Genomic DNA, 9,984 nt, shown 5'->3' with positions numbered 1-9,984 from the left:
GATATGGGGTAGGCTATAGGTAGTAGGCTATAGCCTACTGTGATAGAGCTAATCAGCTGTCATCATAACCCAACTTTCACCAGCAGTTTAGAAACTGCCTAGGGAGGGCAATTTTGTTTTAGTCTACACGGGGAAAACCGAGCCAAATTTTATTGCTTGTTCCAGTTTGTCTCAAATAACACAACAGTTGCTGTATCATATTTTTGAGGGAATTGTATATGTTTGCAGTTTTGCATATTTCAACCAAACCTCGTTTGAAAACCAGAGCATTGTGAAATAAAAGTAGCAAATGTTTCTAAATAGATAAGGCTACACTTGAGGGCCAAAGACATTTTGGTCTGCAGTCTGCACAATTTAGGGCCCTCAATTATGATGACAAACAAAATCTTTAATTTCACGAAATTGTCTGTAGGCCTAAAGCTTGAGGTGACTGGCTGAAGTGATAAACCTTTAAATAGCCTAAGTGAATGTAAACAGAGACCCTCTGGACTAGTATTGGGCATCTCTCAAGTAAACGGACTGTGCTAAAGTCCCATTACCGCAAAACCATAATGTGCGCCCTAACCGCGTCAGTAAAACACGTTACATAACGATTTCTGAATTTAACAATCCCAAGTCACACTGCTGCTTTGCGCACATGACAGCAGCAGGCCATAGCCTACAGTAGCCTACTAGGGACCGCACTGGCTGTCATTGCTTGCTATTGGATTACTGTGGGAATTCCCTACGTCATTCTCTTTTATGCCCATATCTCCTTGTCAAGACGCATGTACAACCATCGATCAATTCTCACTTGGATACTATTCTTCATCTTCGATGCAAAGTGACAACACATGCACAACAGTAACGCATAACAAGGCGACGGTTGCGGTTCGGCTTAATGATTCAATTGCTTCATCATCATCATCATCATCATCATCACCACGCACCACCACCATCATTCTCATCCTCTTCCTCATCAAAGCCGGGCCACCTAGACGGGCCGAGGCTGGAAGAACAATCTACTCTATAGGTTGATTTATGTCTGGAAGGTGGCCGAGTATGGCTTACCTTTTGCGCAGAGGTGCGGGATGGGGCAGAACTGTCGCGGTTAAAGTCGCCGTTACCCCCGCAGCCCAAATGAGGCGAGACGGGCGGGGTGGTGATGCCGTGCTAGGGCCCCCAACGAGTCCTGTGAACGCTGAGCCAGGACAGCCACCGGGCTTCGAGTCACGTACCAGCACGGTGTCCCCCCTAAGCTGCTGCGGCGGTGCTGCAGAGACTCGGCGGCCCTCCTCGGTTGCAGCGTCCAGAGGTGTGCGCATAACTCCACCATCCTCCACACACACCACACATCAGCCGCTGTGCTGTGCTGTCGACAGGCATGCAGCTCAAGCATGCGTCTCCCCTCGTCTTCTCTCTCTCTGCATCGCAATGCACAATCTACCTTTTACAGCTCTCCCCTCCGCAAAGCAATGTTGGGTCTGCAAGCCGAACCTACGTCGGAAGATGGCGTAGGCTATTTATTAGTTATTGCAGCAGAGTCGCTCCGCTGGCAGGGGTCACGGTGCGATGCGTGCGCTGTGGCTTTTCTGCTGATAATATACCGGTATAACGTTAGGCTATATCAGGTTTATTAGTGTGGGAGAATGGCAGAGTGGGCGGTGACTAAAGGGGATAGGGATAGACCCGTCCCGCAGAGAGCGTGTGTGTGTGTGTGTGTGTGTGTGTGTGTGTGTGTGTGTGTGTGTGTGTGTGTGTGAGAGAGAGAGAGAGAGGGGGGGGGGGGGGGAGGCTGGCTGCAATGTACAGTATGTAGACAACCTGTAGAATCCTACACTGTGACACACTGGTCATTCCGATACGATAGCAGCAGCCTAAGCACAGGTGTAATGAACCTGCCCTGCAGTGTTCTTGTGATAGCCTATTTGTAGGCAGAAGCGTCATGCTGCCCCCTCAGATTTTTGGAGGAAAAAAATCATGGCATGGCGGTAGTAGTAGAGAATCAATCCACTTTTCAAACATGTCAAAATGAAATGATGTTAGTTATTATAGGCATAGTTTGCATAGCAAGTTATACTTGTGCCAGGCAGCTTGTAATGCTAAGCCATCCCTTAATCATGTTTACGTGTCATGTAGAGCTGTTATGGCAGTGAGCTTTTTACCACCACTATCACAGGTTATACCAGGGGTGTCCTGTCCAAACTTGTTTGAATGGGGGCCAGATTAGATAACGTGAAAATACCGGGGAGCAGGGGGGGCAGCTGCTTCTCACATCACATCATATGAGTTATTAAAAAAAATCACATAGGGCCTACAATACAATTGTACTCTAAAGATTTTGTTTACCATTTGAAAATAGTATTAGTTCTGCATGCGTGCTTCTGGTGCTTGTCTACAAACTGTATGATAGTGCTGTCATCATAGGTGAACACAAAAAACGCAATGTGAACTTGCTTGATTAACCAATACTGTGTGGAAGGCCACATATAGTATATTTTGAGAGACAAGCCGAGGGCCGCTTAAAGTCGGTCCGCGGGCCGCAATTGGCCCCCGGGCCGGACTTTGGACATAACTGGGTTATAGCTACTGTAGTTAGCAAAACACTGTATTCCATTTGATGTCTCCAGGTCAAGATGCAGTTCTCTAAAAATAATTAGCATTGTAGATAGTCTTTTTATGTGAATAGCATTTTGGGTGAAGCAAGATTTAACTATATTTCAATAAAAGTGGCAGCAGTGTAGAAGCTAGTGTAGAAGTGAGCTAACAACATAACAGCAGAAATAATTGACAAAAAAATCTCGAAATAAATATAGGCCTACAGTAGGCTATTTACCCTAATGAGAAAAGGAGCAAATTGATGGTTAAAACTGAATAATGACATCACAACAGTCTAATCCTAATGTTAATTTAAAATAGATAATATATAATACTGTATAGATAGATAGGCCTAGATAGATAATGGAGATGTTTATCTAAATCTGGCTTCAAACGGCCAACATTTTAGAAAAACAGCCAAAAAATGTTTTTCAGGCGACCGAAGCCCCTCAGAATTTTAGCTTGCATGACACCCGTTTGTAGGCCATCTGTTTCACTTGACCAATAGGCCATATCAGAGCCGTGCATCAACAACAGGCCAATCAAACCTAATCCGATTGCATTTTCACAATTCTCCATCTCAGTGAAACGAGCTCTCTGAATAAACTAGGAATGGTAGCCTAAAAGCAAAAAACACAATATCCAAAGTTCAGCCATAAAAAAGCAAGTTCCCAGCAGCCTGTTCCTCTGGTCTGTCGCAGACTCTGCAGCTGGCAGACACGGAGACGGAGCCCCTCGGTGGACACTCAGCAGAGGTGCAGCAGCTAACATGCATTTAGATGGAGAGTGGGTGCGTGGGGTGACAAAGCAGGTGACAATGAATTAAACAGTAGCTACTATTAGGTCAGCAGGGTGACCAGATCCCAGCAAACCAAATGTGGGACAAAGAGTATATTTGTGTGGGACAATGTGGGACCTGTGCTGCAATTAATGATTATTTTCATTATTGATTAATCTGTCGATTATTTTAGACTAGTCGATTAATCGGTTGGTCTATAAAATGTCACCAAATGGTGAAACTTAGCGATCACCCCCCCACCCCTAAGCAGACATCCTCAAATGTCTTCTTTTATCCTCCTGACCGACAGTCCACAACCCAAAGCTAGTCTGTCATAAAAGACTAAAGATATCAGACAGCTGGGACAAGAGAAAACATTTTTCCACCTTAAAAATGTGTGCGTGTCTCTCTCTCTCTGTGGTTTGACTTTTGACAACTAGAGCCAATCAAAATGTGGGACATCATCTCAATATGTGGGACATGGGAAAAGGCATAAAAATGCTGTGCAGTCCCACACAAAGTTGGACATCTGGTTACCCTATAGGTCAGTGGTTCTCAAAGTGGGGTCTGGGGACCATAGGGGTCCTGAAGGGGTTTCAGCCTACTTCCTTGAGCTGGCTTGTAACATATGAGGGGCGTCATAAAAATTGTTTTTTTTACTAAAAATATTAAAGATACTATGAAATGAACTGTCATTACAGGTACTTTTGCTTCCTGGAAGCAGGGTATATTTAATGGTGAACCCATGGTGCACCAGTAGGCCTAAATATCAATTTCTAACCAATAAAACCATCAGACTTTTGAACAATCGAATCATCAAATAAAACAGCAACATCCTGTATCAACAGAAAATATCTTAACTCAAGGAAGATGCTGTTTCATGGGGTTTTCAAACACATTTTTACAACTCAACTGAGAAACATCTAGGGTTCTGTGGCCGCCGGCTCCAGCTAAATAAATGACCACAAAAATAAAGAAACAGGCAGCTACCATAGTTCTTGTATAGTTTTATTGCAACAGCAATGGTGCTTAAAATTGCACAGTTTTCCAATTTACAATGACATCAGATAAAAACGTGAGAAATATAAAAACATCAAAGCAATCCCTTTTGTCACAACAATGCTTAAACCTGAGGATAAAATATGTCGGGTTCCATCTCTTGTCCACAGCAGAAAAAACCACAGGTCCCTCAGACAAGATACTGTACGTTTCCACTCAACTGCCTTCCTAGTATTAACACAGCAAAGTTCAGAGAAGGACTAACTAGTTCTGCACAACAAGGACCAGCTAGCGACAGGAGGTTATAGGTTTTAAAGTCACTCTAGGTAGAAGCAAAAAAAATAAAGATCAAGTTACCTGACTATAAACACTTACAGTCAGACAGTAGTAACACTTAACTGTATGTGCACTTCCATTTAACCGGCTAAACACTTTTAAATATGCAATGTTTTCATTACTTGTCAAGACAAATGATAGTCAATACAAACAACTTGTGTGAGATTTTAACTGCCGTCTCAAACAAAACCGTTGACCACATTCAGGGTGGGATAAACTATTCGATAATAGTCAGCTCTGTTAAAGAATTTCAGTGTTTCATAGACTTGTATGTTGATCTTCTGTCAGTAGTCATTTCTTTAATCTCTTAACATTATTGCACTAGAATTAACCACACTATGCTGAAAGAGTGAATTAACACCAAACCCGTCCCAAATCTGTGTGAAGTTCAAGTCTTACATCTAATGATAAAAAGCATGATATTGACATTCCAGCTACTATTGGCTGATCTTTGGTAACAGGTGATGTCACCTTCTATAGAAAGGTGGTGACATCACCTGGCACCAAAGATCAGCCAATAGCAAATGGTAATTTCAGCAGCATGCGTTTTTTCCATTATATGGCAGACTTCACACAGTTTTGTGTTTGGTGTTAAGCAACTTAAAGTGAACACCACTACTGTTTTTTGACATGTGCCAATTCAACACTGGCATAGGCTTCCTGTGAATCTGAAAATGCACCCCAAACACATTTAAATGCCACAAAACCAACAACTATCAATGGAAATGCTTGGTTCTGCAAATTTGGTATGACTGGTATTTGGTATGCCATAACCGAGCATCCTTTCCCTGCTGGATTATGGCTCACATTTACAGTGATCAAAACAATGCAGTGGATCAGATGATGTATTTTTCTTGTGTGCTTTGATTCAACCAGTACTTAACTTGAAAAAACAAACAAGGAAGCTCATTAAAAGAAGGGAGTTAAATTAACTTTCATTGAATTTAGATTGTCAAGCTCTCTGTCAGCAGAATATTTGATGAGGTTTCAAATTTCAGAAGGTAATGCAAATTTGAATGACATCTATGGCCAGACACACCCTGTTCATTACTTAAATAATTCACTATGGGGCTTTTAAATGGCACACAAATGATCAAGACATGCAACAACAACAAATAGAGACATCATGTTAAGTCTTCGACTGTAAATTGTTTTAGCAGAAAATCCGATGACAGTGACAAATCGGCGCCAGACAGATAACAAAATAATTCAATGATAGAAAAAGATACCTACAAATGGTCTGAGGTATAAACTATCATGATAAGAATGTCACTGGACCCAGAATGATGGTACTATTGAATAAAAGATCCATTCACTGAACGGCATTTAAAACTTCACAAAATGGCCATTGATATTTTAGTATTGTAATGCCGACACTTAAAAGTAAACAAGTCATGAAATCTTTCATCTTTGTTTGCAGGAGCATTTCTACAGCAGCACGTTGTGACCACTTACTTTTCAAACCACACAACATGTACCGCTTTCACTTGCTTTCCTTGAACCATTCATGTCCCTAACAATTAATTAAATTAGATAATTGACTGGACTGAGATTTGACGACTATTATTCTTGAGAATACTGACATGTGCTACCAACATGCATTTGATCATTTTTTTTATATTTATAGAAAAGCATTTTTTGCTGAATTTATGCATTTCCTACACCAAAGAGCAGGACATGACATGAATATGCATGTATGGAAATCATAACAGCAACTTATGAATAAACTTCCCACAGCTGCACAACCAATGACTTCCGAGTTTTTGAATAGCAGTATATCATACACAGAGTATTAAAAATTGAATTTTGTCTGCCATCAGAATAATAATTTGATTCCCTACTTTTATTTCAGTACAACTTTAAGGCTATCATGTTTATTTTGAATAAATTAAATATGGCTGATTTATAGCATTCTTCACTGCTTCCCCTCAGCTTAGGAAGGGAAGAATGACGCATGAAAGAACCATATTACTGGAAGATGCTGCTGTCAGGTGAAAGGTTCAAGGAGAGTTTACTTGACTTGACTTGACTTTACAGTGAAGAACAGGTTGCTTTTTCTGTTTCTCTGTGAGGAGACACTTGAAGAGTTTCATTCTAAAGCACCATCTATTAAATTGGGGGGGGGCAAAAAACAAAAACAACCTGACTTTCATTGCTCAATATTTCAAAATACAATTGGATACACCATCTAAAGTTACCATTGGGCAGGCATTAGCGAATAGCGTCAAAACGACTCCTTTTTATAAAACGAACGTAATTTTTTCACATGTGGATCTCTCATTTTGGAAGGAAACTCTTCCCTTTTGTCAAATCTGACTTTTGGAACTACGACATGGTCACAGTGAACACCAATATAAATCACAATTCTATTCATAGAAAAACACAACGTCCATCTCTACTATTTTGTACCACAAAAGTAGTGTATGCCACCGATTCACATCTGGAATGAGGCTGAGAATGTGCCTCTCAAAGCACTAAAACCACACCGGACAGACGAGTGCACAGAAAAAGCTATCACGTACACCACTGGTGTTATATAAATTCACACACGTACAGTCTATGGTACAGACATTTGGTACAGGTATACATTCACAGTGCAGCATGTGTGTTTTGTATGTGTGACTCCATGCTCGCCTGAGGGGCAAGTGTGTTTGGTCCCAGGAACGAATAACTGTTTTGTTACATTACAGCATTATAGTCACTCATATCTAACATCATAACACTACGTTTAGCACATTCACACAAACTGTGAAAGACACTGAACATTCACTGCTGTCCTTTGCCATTTACATGCTATTATGGCGCAGTAATCGGCTGAAAGATATGACTGAAGAATGGCCGATAATGTTATCACCAATAAGTTGGTGTCTTCTGTATATTGGCAGGTTGGTATGAAACTACATACAAGGCAGAAAGGCACTGTAGCTGCTTTGCCGACAGGAGAGAGCGGTACCAGGAGAGAGCAGCAAGCCCAGAAACAAGCCATTTTCAAAACTCAGGAGCTAAAACTAAAAAAATAATAAGAAAAAAACACCCTCTGATTCTCTTACACTGTTATAGCAATGTGTGATTTTCAGTGCATTCCAGGAGTTGTTTTGTGATTAGGGTTGTTGGGCATCGAGAACGGGTTCCAAAATGATGATTCCAAAGGAATCGAACCTCAAAAGGAATTTAAAAAAAAAAATTTTTTTACCTTTATTTATTCAGGGGAGTCTCACTTGAGAGCAATGTTCTCTTTTTCAGGAGTGCCCTGTTTACATTCACACCTGGAAGCTGTCCAGTACAACCACAGCCTGATCTGCTGGCCACTCAGCACCTCCACTGGAGCGGTTGGGCCATGTTCAAGGGGACCTCAGTGGAGGTGTGAGGGCAGCAAGCGCTGCCTTCTCACTTTCCCCCACCTACTGTAGATTTATCCTGCCGGTCCCAGGGATTGAACAGACGACCTTCAGGTCACAAGCTCGCTTCTCTAACCGTTGGGCCACCACTAACCCCTTAACAAATTTTGCATGCAGAACATACTTGAAATCCGAGTTCCCACCCGAACATATTAAGCGGACATGGACCGCTACATAACGTGTTAATTTGATACAAAAAAATATCAACTGTTGATGTTTACAAAAGTTCATAATAGATGACAATGATGATAATATGAATATGACTGAATATGACTTGTGTAATGGTTAAAGGATGGCTTTGCCAATTATCAACCCACTTTGTATCATTATAATGTGGTTAATATAAGCAGATGGGCAGTGTTTACCTTCGCTATATGTTTTGAACAACTTATGACCAAGGTGTATAGAAAAGAGACTGACCGCAATAGTTTTCTTGATTTTTCTAGTTACATCTCCCTAGCCTCAAGAAAGGTTTGCCCTTTAGCCAGTTATTAAGAATAAAGGAGGATCTGCAGTACTGAGTTTGACGCTGCTTTTGAAGAACAAGCTTCTGAACTCTGCACACGGTTTAGGGCTAAGGGCTACAGTAAAAAGGACCTAGACAATAATAGCCTCCAGAAAGTTAGAAATATGAAGAGAGACAACCTGTTGGTGTCTAAAACTTCTTCCTCTCATGATTTTAACATTGTTTGTGCTACGACCTTCTCTCCTGTTTCCCAGGAAATCAAAAAGAGTGTCTTGAAACATTGTATAGTGACCCCCAAGTAGGCAAAATATATTGTATATTATACAAAGCCTCCCATTTTTGCAAACAAACGAGCGAGGAACTTAAGAGATATGTTGGTCAGAGCTGACTGCTACATACACCCTTCACATTTTTTATCTAATTTACCTAACAGCAATTTTCCTTGTTCTAATTGTGTTCATTGTAACGCTATGATCAGAGGCGAGTCTTTTCTACACACACACTCTGGTAAAATGTTTTTTTTAATCAAGAGTAGAATCTCATGTTAATTCTAAGTTTGTTGTGTATCTTTTGAAGTGCCCTTGTAGCCTTTGTTATGTCTATGCATCTCTGACCACAAGAGTAGTATTAGGAACTCCTCAGTGGCGAGCCATTTCAATTCTGCCGGCCATGATGTTTGTTTTCCACGGACACGCCCACTTAGGAGACTTTCGACAGGTCTGAGTCAATGGTTGACCACGCCCATTTAGGAGACTTGCTGCTACCATTTGTTAGAATTGGCGGAGCCTGCGGTGACCCATCTATAGTAATATAATATCTATGGTATTGGTCAAAGTTAGATCATTGTGGTCATGATTATAAATAAACACAAGCAAATAGTAAACATGTTGTCCCCCACCAGTGATGTAGTTCCACCCATGGGTCAGTCCCATCCCATTCATTTTCAATGTCACCCCCTAGTGGCAGTGTGACTAGCTAACGATGAATTAACGGATGGCGACCAGTCCATAGTCCCGGCTTTGGTGGCGGACAAGGAGGCAGGAAAAGCCACAAAACAGCAAAAAGAAAAATCACGTTTTAAGTAACACCCTGTTGAAAACCTCTAGTATCAGTAGCTTCACTGGTTACGGAGTACTCGCTCCTTGAAGGCAGAGCTATAGATATACAGAGTAAGGCAAACTTGGTTTCAGGTTAATCAAATGGAGCCATATTTGCACCAAATGTTCCAATGGCATTGCACCCTCTCAACTTAAATCGTAGTGTAATCGCCATGGAGCCTTTAGTGCTAACATTGAGCAAGCAGTTCCCCAAACTATGTATGGCTATGGCTCTGCTCCAGGGCAGCTTGATATGTCCCTGCTGGGGCGAATGGAGCTCCCGAAGCGGAACCGGTCTCATACGGCTCCAGCGAGTCAGGCTGCCACCTAGAG

This window comes from Poromitra crassiceps (genome assembly GCF_964638095.1).
Source record: "Poromitra crassiceps genome assembly, chromosome: 6".
NCBI classification, from domain to species: Eukaryota; Metazoa; Chordata; class Actinopteri; order Beryciformes; family Melamphaidae; genus Poromitra; species Poromitra crassiceps.
This window is presented reverse-complemented; position numbering follows the sequence as displayed.